Source organism: Bos indicus x Bos taurus, chromosome 6, assembly GCF_003369695.1.
Source record: "Bos indicus x Bos taurus breed Angus x Brahman F1 hybrid chromosome 6, Bos_hybrid_MaternalHap_v2.0, whole genome shotgun sequence".
Classification (NCBI taxonomy): Eukaryota; Metazoa; Chordata; class Mammalia; order Artiodactyla; family Bovidae; genus Bos; species Bos indicus x Bos taurus.
Genome location: NC_040081.1, coordinates 44,082,507 through 44,097,266, shown reverse-complemented (window position 1 = coordinate 44,097,266; position 14,760 = coordinate 44,082,507). Strand labels below are relative to the sequence as shown.

The window sequence follows — 14,760 nt, the reverse complement described above, 5'->3', positions numbered from 1 at the left end:
TGGACACAACTGGGTGACTTTCACTTTCATTTCATATTGGGTCCTTCCCCTCACTTTCTCTTTGATTGCTTCTGCTGGAAAAGTCAGCTGCCATGTTGTAAGGCAGCTCTGTGGTGTGGCCTGTATGAGTGATCTTGAAGGAAATCTGATCTTCTGAGGCCTGCCAACTGCCATATGAGTGAGTTTGGAAGAAGATTCTACCCCAGTTGAGCCTTGAAATGACTTCAGCCCTGACTAGCACCTTGACTATGGCCTGTGCATGACCCCAAGCCAGATTCAGTCACCTATGCCACTCTTAGATTCCTGACCCACTGTGGTTGTGAGATAATGTTTGTTATTTTAAGTTGCTAAACTTTAGGCCTATTCATTACACAGCAATAGATAGCCGGTGTAAATAATAGCAATAGCAACCGGTACAAAAGAAATCTGGAGGCAAGGTGTTTCCAGAATTGGATCATAGATGCAATAATATCATCCAGGCCCAGATTTTCTCTGTGTATCGGCTCTTCCTTGGGCTTTCCCTTGGTGATCCTAAGGTGGGAGACCTAAGCATCATATGTGCTGTGTGTGTGCTTAGTCACTTAGTCCTATCTGACTCTTTGAGACCCTTTGGACTGCAGCTTGCCAGGCTCCTCTGTCTGTGGGATTTTTCAGCCAAGAATACTGGAGTGGGTTGCAATTTTTCTCCTCCAGGGGATCTTCCTGACTCAGGGATCAAACCTGAATCTCCAGTGTCTCCTGCATCGCAGGTGGATTCTTTACTCACTGAGCTATTGGGGGAGCCCATATACTCAATTCCAAAAGCAAGAAGAGAGTTTCTTTTTTGGCATCTCTTTTTATTAGGGTTGAAAACTTCCCCCAGGAACCACTTACATGACTTTCCCCTTAGGTTCCCCCATGGACATGATTAAGATACATACCAATGATATCCAAGTTGTAAGGCAGGCTGCTGCTGCTAAGTCGCTTCAGTTGTGTCCGACTCTGTCCCACCCCATAGACAGCCTCCTACCAGGCTCCTCTGACCCTGGGATTCTCCAGGCAAGAACACTGGAGTGGGTTGCCATTTCCTTCTCCAATGCATGAAAGTGAAAAGTGAAAGTGAAGTCACTCAGTCGTGTCCGACTCTTAGCGACCTCATGGACTGCAGCCTACCAGGCTCCTCCGTCCATGGGATTTTCCAGGCAAGAGGTAAGGCGGGCTAGTAAAGTAAATATTCAGCATTTTTGCTTCTATGTTGGAAAGCGGTCTCTATCAGGAAAACAAAGAAAAAGATGTGGAAGAAGAGACAATTCCACATCTTTCCCTTTGTGAGTAGAAGCCCGTAGCTTTGGGTAACATTTCTGTGAAGCAATGAGCCCAGAACTCTATTTAGGTCTCCGGGCACTGACTGCTTAGGCAATTACATGTCCCATTCACCTCTTCCCTTTCTGTAGCAGATATTTCCCCACTGAGATATGCTCGCATGCAGGGAATTGGTAAGGAGGGAGAGAAGGCATGGTTGGCTTAGGTATTTTGTTCTTGGCTGCTAGTTGACTCTCAGGGGACTGCTGCTGCTGTAATAGGAATCCTTGTTTCCTCTGAAAGTTTGGGCAGAGTTGTTGAAGAGGGATGGACTGTGGTTTAATAGTTTTGCTTTTCCTTAAGCTTCAGTGCAACCCCTGCTGCTTCAAACTATGACTATAGCCTTCTGGAGGGGAAATTATGGAGAGGAACAAAATCACATATTTTATCCTCATGACTGCATTGGAAGTGGTGGGGAGATGAAGAATACATATGAGGGGGAAAGTTTGTAAATATATGACCCGAAAAGGAATGGTTGAGCACAAGTTCTGGTTTAGAAATAGAGACCCACAGTCATTTCTGAGTTGCAAGAGCAGGTTAATATAGAGAGGCAGAGGGGACAGGGGTGGGATCATGGAATTTGGATATAAATGTGTTAAAATCTCAACCCTGCCCTCTGTTAGCAGTATGGTCTTGGCCAAGTCATTAAACCTCTCTGAGGCTCAATGCTACAATCAGAAGTACATGAAAGTACCTAGTGTAGTAAACCGTGTTTCCTTTTCTTTTATGAAAAGCCAAGTCAGGTTTCTTCTTTTGGGTAGAATCTTGATGTCCCCCAGACTCTTTTTCAGAGCCCCCTGTCCCTATTTTACTCCTCCCGGAGAATACCCATGTGCTTGTGTATTTCACCACATGGAAAAGAGATCTGAGAAACACAGGCAGTATTGGGATAAGGAATTTAATTTCTTACACATCACAGACATATTTGCAGTTTGAAAGAGGAAGACCGAATAGATACAGGCTAAATGCAGCAACATAAATCATGAATAGGGGACATCAGTGGGTAAATATTTCTTGGGAAAGATGCATCTTCCTATGACATCTAAGCCACCCTCTTTAGGCATCAGACTCTTCTCCTCTGCCTAAGACTGACCTTACAAATGCAAGTTCCCATTAATAGAAAGGGCTTCACACAACACTAATTATGCCCTCTTGACCTCAGTGGATGATTTGTTACTTTATTCTTTCATTTCTAAGGGGTGAAAACTATTTTGACATATGCTGCTTCAAGGCAGGGACAGAATGGGAGGGTTCACTCATTCTTTATTTAAAACTTTTTATTTTGTATTGGCATATAGCTGATTGACAATGTTGTCATAGTTTAGGTGGACAGCAAAGGGATTCAGCCATACATAGATATGTATCCATTCTCCCCTAAACTCCTCTCCCATCCAGGCTACCACATAACATTGAACAGAATTCCCTGTGCTATATAGTAGGACCTTGTTGATTGTCCATCTTAAATATAACAGTGTGTGCATGTTGATCCCAAACTCCCTAACTATCTCTTACCCCCTCCCCTCCCCTCCGGCAACCATAAATTCCTTCTCTGAGTCTGTTTCTGTTTTGTAAAAAAGTTTATTTGTATCATTTCTTTTTAGATATGGCATATAAAGGATGTCATAGGATATTTCTCCTTCTGTGTCTGACTTACTTCACTCATTCTTTGTAAAGGGATGGAGGAGATGGAGCACAGCTCTCCCTAAGTCTGGAGCTCTTTGGGGAAGCCCTGACTTTCTGATCGAGACACCAGGAAGTGCCTCCCTTCATTCTGGTCATAGCTCTGGGCTGCCCTTGTGGTCTTTTCCCCTTTAAATGTCCATCTTTGAGTAATATCACAAGGCTAATAAGGAAGGCTGTGGGTCCAGAAATTGACAGCTGAAAACTGTCCCCATGAAGAAGCTAATGGAGCGGTTAAGAACTTGGGCTTTAAACTGCCTGGTTCCAGTCCCCATGCTTCCACTCAGTAGTCACTGCTTTGAGTACGTCATTTAATTTATCTCCCAGAGTCTCAGTTTCCTCATCTATAAAACTGGATTAATGACAGTAATAATATACAGTGCTTACCTGAGCATGCCCAGACCTGTTCTAACACTATATGCATTGACTCATTTAGTCCTCACAGCCGTCTTAAGAGCTGAGAATCATTATACCCATTCTATGTGTACCGAGCTGAGGCAGGGTTAGGGTACTTGCCTCAGGTCACACAGCAGCCAGTGGGAGAGCCGGGATTTCATCATGAGTAGTCTGATCCAGGGCTCTGTTCCTAACCATCCACTGCCCTGATTTCCTGAGAAACCCTTGAGGCCTCGTTGAGATGATGCAGGCAAAGTGATACAATGGTCTCTTGGTTCTTGTTGTTGTTAGGTCGTGTTTACTGGGTTACTTTCTATAGAAAATCTTGTGTGTTCTTACATGTTGATGAGGTTAAGGATTAAGTATTATTAACCCTTAGAGGTTGCCAGAAAAAGTGTGAATGAAGTCTTTGACCTTCTTTTGTTCCTTCTTTCAAGTTCAAATGCTGCTAGCTAAAAGGAGAACTTTATTTATTTATTTTTTATTTAGAGAATACTTTATTAGTTTCTGTAATCAAACCCATGTAGATAAGACCTTACATATTTAATACAGTGTGTTACCCCTGTACAAATGGAAAAAATTATGTTTAACGTTTCTAGACCAATATGGCTGTTAATTTCTGTACAATGCCAACCCAACACGGTACAACTGGGATACTTTTTCCAAAGTTGACAGCACAGCTAAAGTTTCCAAAAATTCAAATTATATATATATATATATATATGTATATATATATATATAGATTTATTTATTTATATAAAAAGACCAATAGCAGTATGTTATGCATCAATAGCAGCAACAGCTTTTCCAAGTTCTGCAGTCATCTGAACAAAATTATAGAGACATCCAGCACACTCCATTAAAAAAAAAAAAAAATGTAAAAAAACAAAACCTCAGAAAACAGCAAAGTTGTGTTACTGTTGTGGTACCTGGCACCATTTTTTAATTACGTTTCTCATAAAAGGAGAACTTTAATGTTTTAGTTATCTGAAGGTAGGCAGGTAGGTTTTATGACCCCCATTTTAGGCAAGGGGTTCCCAGGTGGCACTAGTGGTAAAGAACCTGCCTGCCAATGCTGGAGATGTGAGAGATGAAGGTTCGATCCCTGGGTTAGGAAGATCCCTTGGAGAAGAGCATGGGAACCCACTCCAGCATTCTTGCCTGAAGAATCCCATGGACAGAGGAGCCCAGAAGGCTACAGTCCACAGGGTTGCAAAGAGTTGGACATGACTGAAGCAACTTAGCACAAGCAGTGATGGATGGTGGGACTTGTTAGATGATGCAGCAAGAACTGCCATCCAGGTACCTCCTAGCAGGACCCCTGCACGAGGTCGATTGGATATGGTGGGAAAGCACCTGGGACCCCTCAGGTAGTTGAGGACAATCATATTTGATGTTATATCATGATTGTTGCAGAAGCTATACCAACAGGTATCTCTGTTACTACATAATGAGCCTCACAAGAGGGTGGCGGGTGGTGGAGTCAGTCAAATGCCTTGGCCTTAAAATTGTTGCAAAGGAGAAGTGAAGGCCATCAACTGAGCTGGTCTGTAAGGACCATGGGAAGTAACAGCCGTATTATTGAAGCTGACCTTCTGCTTAAACCTGTAGCCATTTCATCAATCACCCACCGTTTGGGTCTCCTGAAGGTCAGTCAAATGATTCCGTTAATCGCTGGCTCATTCTCAGGTTCTCGCTTCAGGAGTAATAAATTTTTAAAACTTTTTAAAAAATGAAAAGTTGGATGACAGGTGTGTATGGAAGAAAAATAATCAGATGGAAGAACAGTCATTTAGGAGCAAATGGTCAGAGCAAGTGCTGAATTGAAGGTAAAGGTTTTTCATGGCTCAGAAAGAGCCCCCTGCCTCCCAGACAAGTGCCTGGATGAGAGAGAAGGATGAGGTCCTTGATTAGTCAAGGTGTGTCGTCAACATCACTTGGTTCTGTATTCCTGACATCAAGTCTTTCCAATACTGAGTAAGCAACATCCAGAGCCCGATGTGGGGACATTGCTTAGTTAACCACACAGATAAGGTCCTCACTGGTGACAAATTCTGGTGGACAGGCTCCCTTGAAATCAGAGAGCTGCCTGATCCACTTCTCACTTGTCACCTAAAATATCAGTCTTATTTTTGTTATACAACCTATTGGGGAAAACAAAAAACACAGGCAGACCCATAAAAGATAAATCTGCTTTATTATAAACAATTTTTTTTTGTTTACAAAAATAGATACTGATAAGATGGGGGAAATGGAGTCACTGAATGGAAACATTGAATAGGGAGTCGCTTGGTCACGTGGTCACTTCTCATATGGTTTAAAATACTACTGTCATTTCAAGATCATGGGCCTCCAAGTCAGAAAGACCTGAGTTGAGTCTCATTCTGCACAAATAGCTGTGTTACCTTACACAAGTCACTTAAGCTCTATGAGTCTCGGCTGCCAAATTTGTACATAAGGGTAGTTATATTTCCCCCTTAAGATTGCATTAATGCTTACATGAGAGCCTCCATTCATTCAGAATAAGATTTATTGGTGTAATAAATATCCTACAAGAGCATAGAGGTTAAAAGCATAGATTGTGGAAACAAAATACCTGTGTTTTAATTCCAGTTTCAACACTTAGACAAGTTACTGAAGTTCTCTGAGCATCTATAAAAAACTGGGGATAACAGGGGTATATACCTCATAGAGTTGTTGTGAAGATTCAGAGCTTCTGTATTTGTTGCCTTTAGAAAAGTGCCTGGCACCTAGTTAGTGCTCTGTAAGTGTTAGTCATTATTATGTGGTGGGGACAATGGCAAGCCAAAAGAAAAACAAAGAGAAAAAGAAAAAAAAAGAGGAAAAAAAGAGATAAGAACTCTTTATGCAACTCCTGGTTTATTGGGAGAAGACAAGACACACAAAGTGCTATCCACAGAGCCTGGCATTTAAGTATTCAGTAGACGCTAGCTTTAAGGATCATCACTGCCACCCAAATTACTTGGCCTGAGTCACCAATGGCCAGTCTGAAAGGCAGAGAGGAACTGTAAGTCACATCTAGTCCATACATCATGCCTGCACCTCCTTCTGGTTCCTCATCTTGCATCTGGGATGGATGTATCCTTTGAGATAGTCAGGGAAATAGAGGTGGCTGCCTGACAGCCCACTTATAAAGTGTATGTTCATCTGCAATGAGAAATGCTGGGCTTCTCCATCTTTGGTGAGTTGATTCTGTTGTGCATTACCTGTGCCCAAGAGAACGCAGACTGCAACATGCCAGTGTGCTGAGTGATTAACTTTACCCCCTTCAGCAAAGTTCCTGTTGAGAAACCTAGCCCGTGAGGCCATGGGTGGGATATGAAGGCTCACGCAATGGTGTTTTCATGTGTGCGGTGGATCCATCTCTGCACAGTTGAGGGTGAAGTGAAATGAAACCTGTTTTCTCATTAATTTTCATTGTTTGATTGGAGATGAAGCCCACTGAAAACACTGACTATAGAATCCCTAATTTTCATAGAAATATGTGTTATAAGAAATAATAAGGCTGTGTTTTGTCTTCCCAGCCAACATTTTCTATTCATTAATTGGGGACAAATAATAAGAAAGGCTCCCCACTTCTTCCTTCCCTTTCTTTGTTCCTCTCTCCTTCAGATCTTCTTTCCTTCTCCTCCCCTTCTCCCACCCCCTTCCTTCTTCCCCCTGCCCTCCTCCCCACCCCCTCTCTCCGAGATAACAGACCGTTCCAGACACAGGAGAACAGAGACACACCCAAGCTGCCAGGATGCAGCTCTGAAGCAGGTCACAGCATATTTCTGAGAACAAAAACTGTGATCTCCTGCCCTTTCTGCTTCCTGGGAAGTTGGTTTCTTTATTTGGCATTTGTTTAGCATTTATTTACAAAGTTTAGGTAGCAGCTGCGACTTCAGCAGGTACACAAAGCGAAGAGCAAGCTGGTTGCCAAATTCCACGAGTACAAATCAAACGTACTGCCACGTTCTGTGAGTTCTCGGTATTATGTGAAATTAAACTCAGGACTGTTAAGTTGCTCTGTGAGAAGCGGTGCATCCACTGATCGCTGCCAGCCAGTGGTCAGCATTAAAGATTACATGTGTGTCTGGCGGGCGTGCATCAGGAGTGTCTTATTTGAGAGGGGCGGGACGTGTGAGGCATTGTTGCAGGGGAAGAATGAACGGAGTAGATATTGGCTTTCTGGTTGAATTGGGCTGGGCCTCTCTAATAATAGCTCTCAGAGGGAAAGGCCAATTTGCTCTCCTGCTGTTTTCTAGAATGCTTAAATTCCTTTTTCTCAGTGGCCCAGTTATGTACCTTAAGCATATGGGAACTCAAACAACTCTCTGCCCCAAATCACATGTCCTGAGCACATTTCTAACAATGTGCCATTTTGACGGTGGAGCGGGAGTAGGGGCAGAGATTGCCCCATGGCAGCCGAGAGCGGGACCCACCAACCCCCTTGCAGAGGGACTCAGAGGAAGTTTCAGTGCCTGAGGGCGCCGCGTGTGTCAGAGCTTTGCCACCATCTGCGATGGGAGTGGGGAGCGAGGAGACCATGTGTGAATCAAGGCGGGAGAGTCTGCCTGCTTCTGGCTGGTGCATTCTTTGTTTGTTTGATTTTACTTTTTTTGGTTTAGAGAGCTAGACACAACGATAACAAATGCCTGGGCTCGCTCTACAGGATAGAAGGAGGGTTTTTTTTTTTCTCCCTCTGTTACTTCTTTCCCCATCATCTTGTTCCTCCATTGTTTCTCCAGCTTCAAACTTCCTTCCATGACACCTAAGAATGGGATTACAAGGATCACTCCATAGATTCATATTTTTTCTTTCTCAAGATGTGTGTGAAATCACTCAACCTTGCTTTGATCTTTGCCCAGTGTTTAGTCGATTCAAGACTTCTTGTTCATTTGCAGTATACACTGTATTTATAGAGAAAACAGTGAAACCAACAGGCTCTTGGCTCACTCAAACCAAAGACCGTTTTATTGTTAAGGCACAGAGGAAAAGGGCGGAATGTGATGTTTGTCTTGTGGTCAGATCGTGGAAGTCTGGGGTTGGAAGGCCCACAAGATCAGACGGGAAAGGCAGTGGCAAATTTTGCTGGCCAGTTGAAGTGACTATGAACACCATCATTTTTCTCAGTCCTGTAAGCTTTTCTTCTTGTTCTAGGGACAGTTTCTATTCATCTTTTTGGTTGTGATGGTGGGAAAATGTATTTGGAATTCAGCCACTTAAGCTCAGGGACTGACTTTCTGGTCACTAGGAGTGACAGAGGGGAGGGAGTTGATGGAGAGGTTTGCTCTGGAAGCAGAGGCAATTTGTTTTTATTTATTTATTCTTGGCTGGGCTGAGTCTTCATTGCTGCACAGACTTTCTCTAGTTGCGGAGAACAGGGGCTACTCTCTAGTTGCGGTGCTTGGGCTTCTCACTGTGGTGGCTTCTCTCGTTGCAGAGTTTGGGCACTAGGGCTTGAGGGCTTGAGTAGTTGTGGCACATGGGTTCGGTAGTTGTGGCTCCTGGCTTCTAGAGCACAGGCTCAGTAGTTGTGGCACATGGGCTCAGTTGCTCTGTGGCATGTGGGATCTTCCTGGATCAGGGATCAAGCCCAGTGTTTCCTGCATTGGCAGGCAGATTCTTTACCACCAAGCCACCAGGGAAGCTCTCAGAGGTGAAATGTGAATACTGTGTGCAGACACTCTGCTGGTGAGGGAGGAAGTCAAGAAGTTCACACAGCTTTATCCCTGTCCTTCTAAAGCTCACAACATAGGGATTTGTCACTTAATTGAATCAAAACGGCAACACGATGTGGAAATTCAGAGACTGGCCCTCTCTCTGGAGCTAAGAGAAGCCAGGGGAGGACCTGGGCTGGAGGTCTCTGAAGGCTTCCGAGAGGACAGATGCACTCTTCAAAGTTCATGAAGGCTCACAAGATTGAGCCTTGTGTACAGTATAAGGATTTTTGCAAAAAAAAATTATGACTTTTCCCCACCACCTGTTTTCTCCTTGTGTGTCACCTTAAATGTTGGTCCTGTCACCTTTTAAAATGGAGCTCAAACCTATACAAGTCCCAGGATCTAGGTCAAAGCCTAATACATAGGTGATGCTCAATTAATGTCAAAAAATGTCAGTTAAATGAATGAAACTGTCTTACGGACCGTCACTTGGACTTAGGGAAGAAAGCATGGATTTTGAGGGGGCCAGTAACTAATTATCTTTTTCTTTTTTGTGTTGAAAATAATTTTAAAGGTGGAGATGTACTGCATGTAACAGCTACCATCTTGAGTGCCTCATGTATGTGTGGTACTTATAGTCTATCAAACTTGGTCTCACAGCAGCCATGCAAGGGCGTTTAATCCCACTTATTGTAGATATGACAAAACTGAGGCTCAGAGATGATGTCACTCTCTGGTGGCACATATCGAGGGGTTGGCATAGCGAGTGTTTGCTCTCCTGTCAGTCAGATCCCCACCTGTGCTCTGTCCCCATTCCCCACCATCTCATGTTAATGCTTCCAGCTGATTGGAAAGTCAGTCTTTTAAACACGGGAATAAATGAAATGAGGGAATTTTATTTCCCATCAGATTTCATCTCTCTTAGAGAGATTTATGTCCCTGGATTGTATTTTCATGGAGCCTTTTTATGAGCAGCGAGATTTATAGGTGATAATCAATAGAACGCTGAGCTGAGTTCCTGTTGCACGTGTGTTCCTTTCACAAAGAGCAGGTAGGGCGTTTCGGGGAAGAGATGGTCTTTGTGGTTCCCAGGCAGCCTTGCTGAGCTGACACTAGTGGCAGGAGGAGGAGGGAGACGGAATCCACACTAGGAGGGATGCTCGGGAAATAGTAGGGGGCCAGATCTATATTTGGAGAAGGCAAACCGTCATAGGAGGCCCATCTGTCAGGAGAGAGCATAATTCTCACACCAGAATCTCCATGCATGTGCTGTTGAAAATGGATGCCCGTGGAGGAAGGCCCATTTGGAGCTGGGTACATCCTAGAACACATGAGGGACCTGAACGTGAATTACTTTTGATGTCAGACTGTATCCAGCAGAAATAGATGAAGCTGGAATGCCCAACCCTGGATACCCACGCAGTTTGCTCAGAGGGTATATGCAATCACACAACCCATGTGTGTTCATGTGTCTGATCTTGTATTGTTGATATCCTCCTTTTATGGGGTATTTTCTTGCCCATTTGGGGATGCTTTGTTTAATTTCTGCAGGGCTAAGTATCCAACCAAGGCACCATCTGGCACCAGGGCTTACGGTCCTTCTTCTCCTCGGTATGTCTGAGGTTGCTTTCAGTATACATGGAGACCAGAAAACCTTCAAAAGGGAAACGAATGAATTGCTAATTATGAGATTCGAGGATATTGAGAGAGCACTGCTATAATTCAAATATGGTCCTTCCAAATCCCAGATCCTTTCAACTATGGTCATAGAGGTCACTGGTTCCTAAACTTTGAAGAGCCTCAGTCGTGTGGGGAGTGAAGTAAAAATACAGGTGATCTAATGCAGGGCTTGTAATCCAGACATGCAGGTTTGGAAAAGGGCTGAAGGACCTCAAGGTTGGAGACCTTCCAGTGTGATGGCTGAGTCTTCTGCTTTTTTGTGAGGACTGAAAGGGGGTCACCAATGTGAGCTTGGGGGTGCGCCTGGGTGCACGTGTACTTTGGGGCCTGGAGCCAGCACAGGCTGCTACCTCCACTACCTCCGTGGCTCCTATCTCAGGAAAAAGCAAGCAGTAGGCATTTTCCTTCTTTACTGTGGGATTCCGGTGCTGCCACCCTTTCTCTGAATCTTAGGAGCTCTCCTGTATGTGTACTATGGAGCCCACTAAACTTTCATCAAGTCATTCCAGTATCTGATGGCTAGGAGCATCTGTGGTCGGATGTAATTATCACCACGCCATGTTTTTGTTCTGGAAAAGATTGAGGGCAGGAGGAGAAGGGGATGACAGAGGACGAGATGGTTGGATGGCATCACTGACCCAATGGACATGAGTTTGAGCAAGCTTCCGGAGATGGTGAAGGACAGGGAAGCTTGGCATGCTGTAGTCCCATGGGGTCACAGAGTTCGACACGACTGAGCAACTGAATAAACAACAAAATGTTTTTGTACTTGTGCTTTCCATCACTTTTCTTATTCCAATGTCATAATATCCTCCTTCTCTTCTTTGCTTTTATCCTTCATTCTTCTCTTATTTCCCCCCCCTCCCTTCCTCCCTCCCTCTTTCTTTTCCCTCTTTCCTTTATTCTTTCCTTCCACTTATCTTAAGATAAAGAAATCAGCACAAAACTTAGTATTTGCAGAAGCCTCCGTAGAGTTATTTCCATCAGCCTATTTGTATTATATATACGGGCGTCACTTGTGCATTTGTATTGGCAGCGTGCGCTTGTAAACGCTGCCATAAACTCGGTTCTTCCATCCAGGATGGGAATGGAGTTGTTAAAGACAGTTGATGAGGTGGCATCTGTTGGCCAACAGTTTTATGCTGCAGTAGCTCTGAGCAGATAACATTAATAGGAATCACATTTGAAAGTTGTAAATTTGATGTAAAATACTAAATTTGACAATAATTGCATTATAAAGCAAAAATTCTATTTATTAAAGGGCTCCCGTCTCTGTCTCTCCTTCATGTGAGGGGCTCTGAAATTCTTGCTCATACCTGCCCCTAGCAATTATCATGCCGTCTCTAAAATTCTGTTTTATTTTTCCATTTTCATAACAACTACATTATGATGTGACATATTTTTTCCAGATATTTTGCTTGAATAAATAAATAGGATATTAAATTCAACTGGGGTATTAGATTATAAATTAGTTCTGTAATAGGCGTCATAATGTTATTTAGATTTTCAGTTTACACAGACCTTGTAGCAACTCCCCAGAGCTATGCTACAGAATTAGAAGTAGATAGAAGTTGATGTAAGAAAATTGGTTTTTGTAATATGCTGATGCCAGTGGAGTTGTGCTGTGTGTAAAGGTATTTAAATGGAACGTTCCTACTTACTTCATTGTATAGACAAAAGATTGATAATGATTTCAGTGATTGATTTGTTGGTGCTAATATTGGCTGTAGATGAAACAGAAATGTTTCTGTCCTAAATTAAAATTGTATTTACATATGAAGGTTAAAAATCAAGTGGTAAAACACATATCATCCGTCCCATGGCTGGATGTTCCTCTGTAATCTGATATCATAATGTGACATAACTTCTTCGTACAGCTTCTTCTTGGTGATCAAGTTAGTTTTTTCAATTATATTTCCCATCAAGGAAGATACCCCACTCAGGAACACTGTGTGAGAACTGAAGTTACTAAAACGGGGATATAACCTTACTGAAGTCATACCTGTCACATACCAACGGGAAAACATGGACGTTTAATAGAAAACGTCATCAGCCAGGTGAGTGCCAATGGCGAATTATCGAGAGCATCTGGGCAGCAAAAGGAAGTTTTCTTTGCAGTGGGTGCTTTCATAACTCTAAACCAGGGGTTGGCAAACTACAGTAGGGACAAAACAAATCTGGCCTCCTTCCTGTTTTTTGAATGGTTGAATAAAAATAAAAAAGATAAATAATGCTTCATGACACATGGACGTTATCTGAGGAACTTCCCTGGTGGTCTAATGGTTAAGACTCTGCCTTCCAATCCTGGGGGTGTGGCTTTGATCCCTGTTCGGGAAACTGGGATCCCACATGCTACAGGATGTGGCCAAAAATAACAATAAATAAATAAATAATTTTTCTAAAAAAGAAAGTTAAATGAAATTCAATTTCAATGTAGATAAATAGGGTTTTATTAGAACACAGCCATGCTTATTTGCTTACATAATACCTGTGACTGCTTTTACACTAGGGTGGCTTATTTGAGTAGTTCATATAAAGACCAAATGGCCGGCAAAGCCTAAAACAGTCATGATTTGGCCCTTTATAGAAGTTTACTGAGCCCTGCCATAAATCAAAACCAGGGTAGACAGCTGTGTTCTCACCGTTTCAGAAAGCCCTGGACTTGGGGTTGGGGATTGATGAGGAAGTGGGTATCTTCTGCTTGGGACTTCTGTTTACTAGTGAACAGTGGTGCTAAAAGGAGAAAAAGAGCTAACAAATGAGGAAGATTGTACTTCTGGGCCTTAGTTTAAAAAAAAAAATGCCAAATGTAAAATCAGTCCAACTAACTTCTATAGTGTTACCAAACTGAACTTGGGCCTGCTCGCTCACTGTGTAGCAAAGTTAATTTACTGACACCAGGGTACAGTGAAGGGAATTACAGCATTTACTGCAGCTTCCAAGCAAGGAGAAAGGGCAGCTAAATTTCCCATGGCTTGCAGGGAAAGGCTTTTAAAGGTATTATTTGAGTTGAGGTTGCAGGGGGCATGATCTTCTTCTGATTGGTTGGTGGTGAGGTAACAGGGTGGTATTTTGGGAATATTAATCTTCAACCTTCTGGTTCCATCCACTTTGAGGTCTACGTACTTAGAGTCATCATCCTTCACCAGGGCGGGGTCTTACTTCTTACAGAAAAACTGAAAGCTATGTTTCAGAGTGTTATGTAGATCCCTTGAGGAGGAGCTGGAACTCTGTTTTATCACTGAACTATTATTTCTTGACTACTTTTCCTTTGCTCCTGCATCCCTCACTTCCATAATTAGTATTAATAACTTTTGAATCTGCTCTTTGGAACTCAGGGAAGATCTGGGGGACTAAAGATTTTTCTACAAACAAGAAATGGGGGATATAGAGGGGCTTTTGGACCTGGAAGGGCCCTGCTGTGGATCCTGCTGTGTTTCAGTTTCCCCTTTTTTTTGCTACTCCCAAAGGGAGCAGGGGGTAGGACAAGAAAGAGAATGAAGTTTTGTAAATATAAGTTAATCATAAACTCAGCAGGGGAACTCGATTTTAGGGGGGCTCAGTTTCAGCGTCCTGTGCCGTGCTCAGTCATGTCTGACTCTTTGCAGCCCTGTGGACCATAGCTCACTAGCCTCTGTCCATGGTATTTTCCAGACAAGAATACTGGAGTGGGCTGCCATTTCCTACTCCAGGGGATCTTCCTGACCCAGGGGTCAAAATGGCATTTCTTGCATTGGCAGGTGAATTCTTTACCACTATTCTTTACCACTGGGAAGACCAATATCAGTTTCAACTATGATTAAACATTTCCTACTGGGATAAACTCAATTCCAAGTTTTTGGAATTTTATCTGAATACCAGAAGACTGGTACCATATGGGACTTATGAAAGTGCCCCAGGAGCACAAAGTCTATTTTAAAGTCTTGTCAACCCTATGGCACTAGTGGAAGGCAGCCGTGGGGTGGCCAGTCCAGACCTGGCCCAGTAGTCTCTGCCC

The 14,760-nt window shown here is 43.1% G+C and overlaps 1 protein-coding gene across 2 annotated transcripts in view; it reads left to right on the top strand.

The window, feature by feature from the left end:
• PPARGC1A (PPARG coactivator 1 alpha) overlaps window positions 1-14,760 on the top strand; it is a 713,764-nt gene that overhangs the window by 178,550 nt on the left and 520,454 nt on the right. Inside the window, exon 1 of one of the 2 annotated variants that reach the window (XM_027544179.1) lies at window positions 12,706-12,820. The exons of the other annotated variant lie outside the window; for it this stretch is intronic. The gene's annotated coding sequence lies outside the window, so the exon portion shown is untranslated. Of the gene's footprint in view, window positions 1-12,705; window positions 12,821-14,760 lie in introns of those variants that run through there. 2 annotated transcript variants of the gene reach the window in all.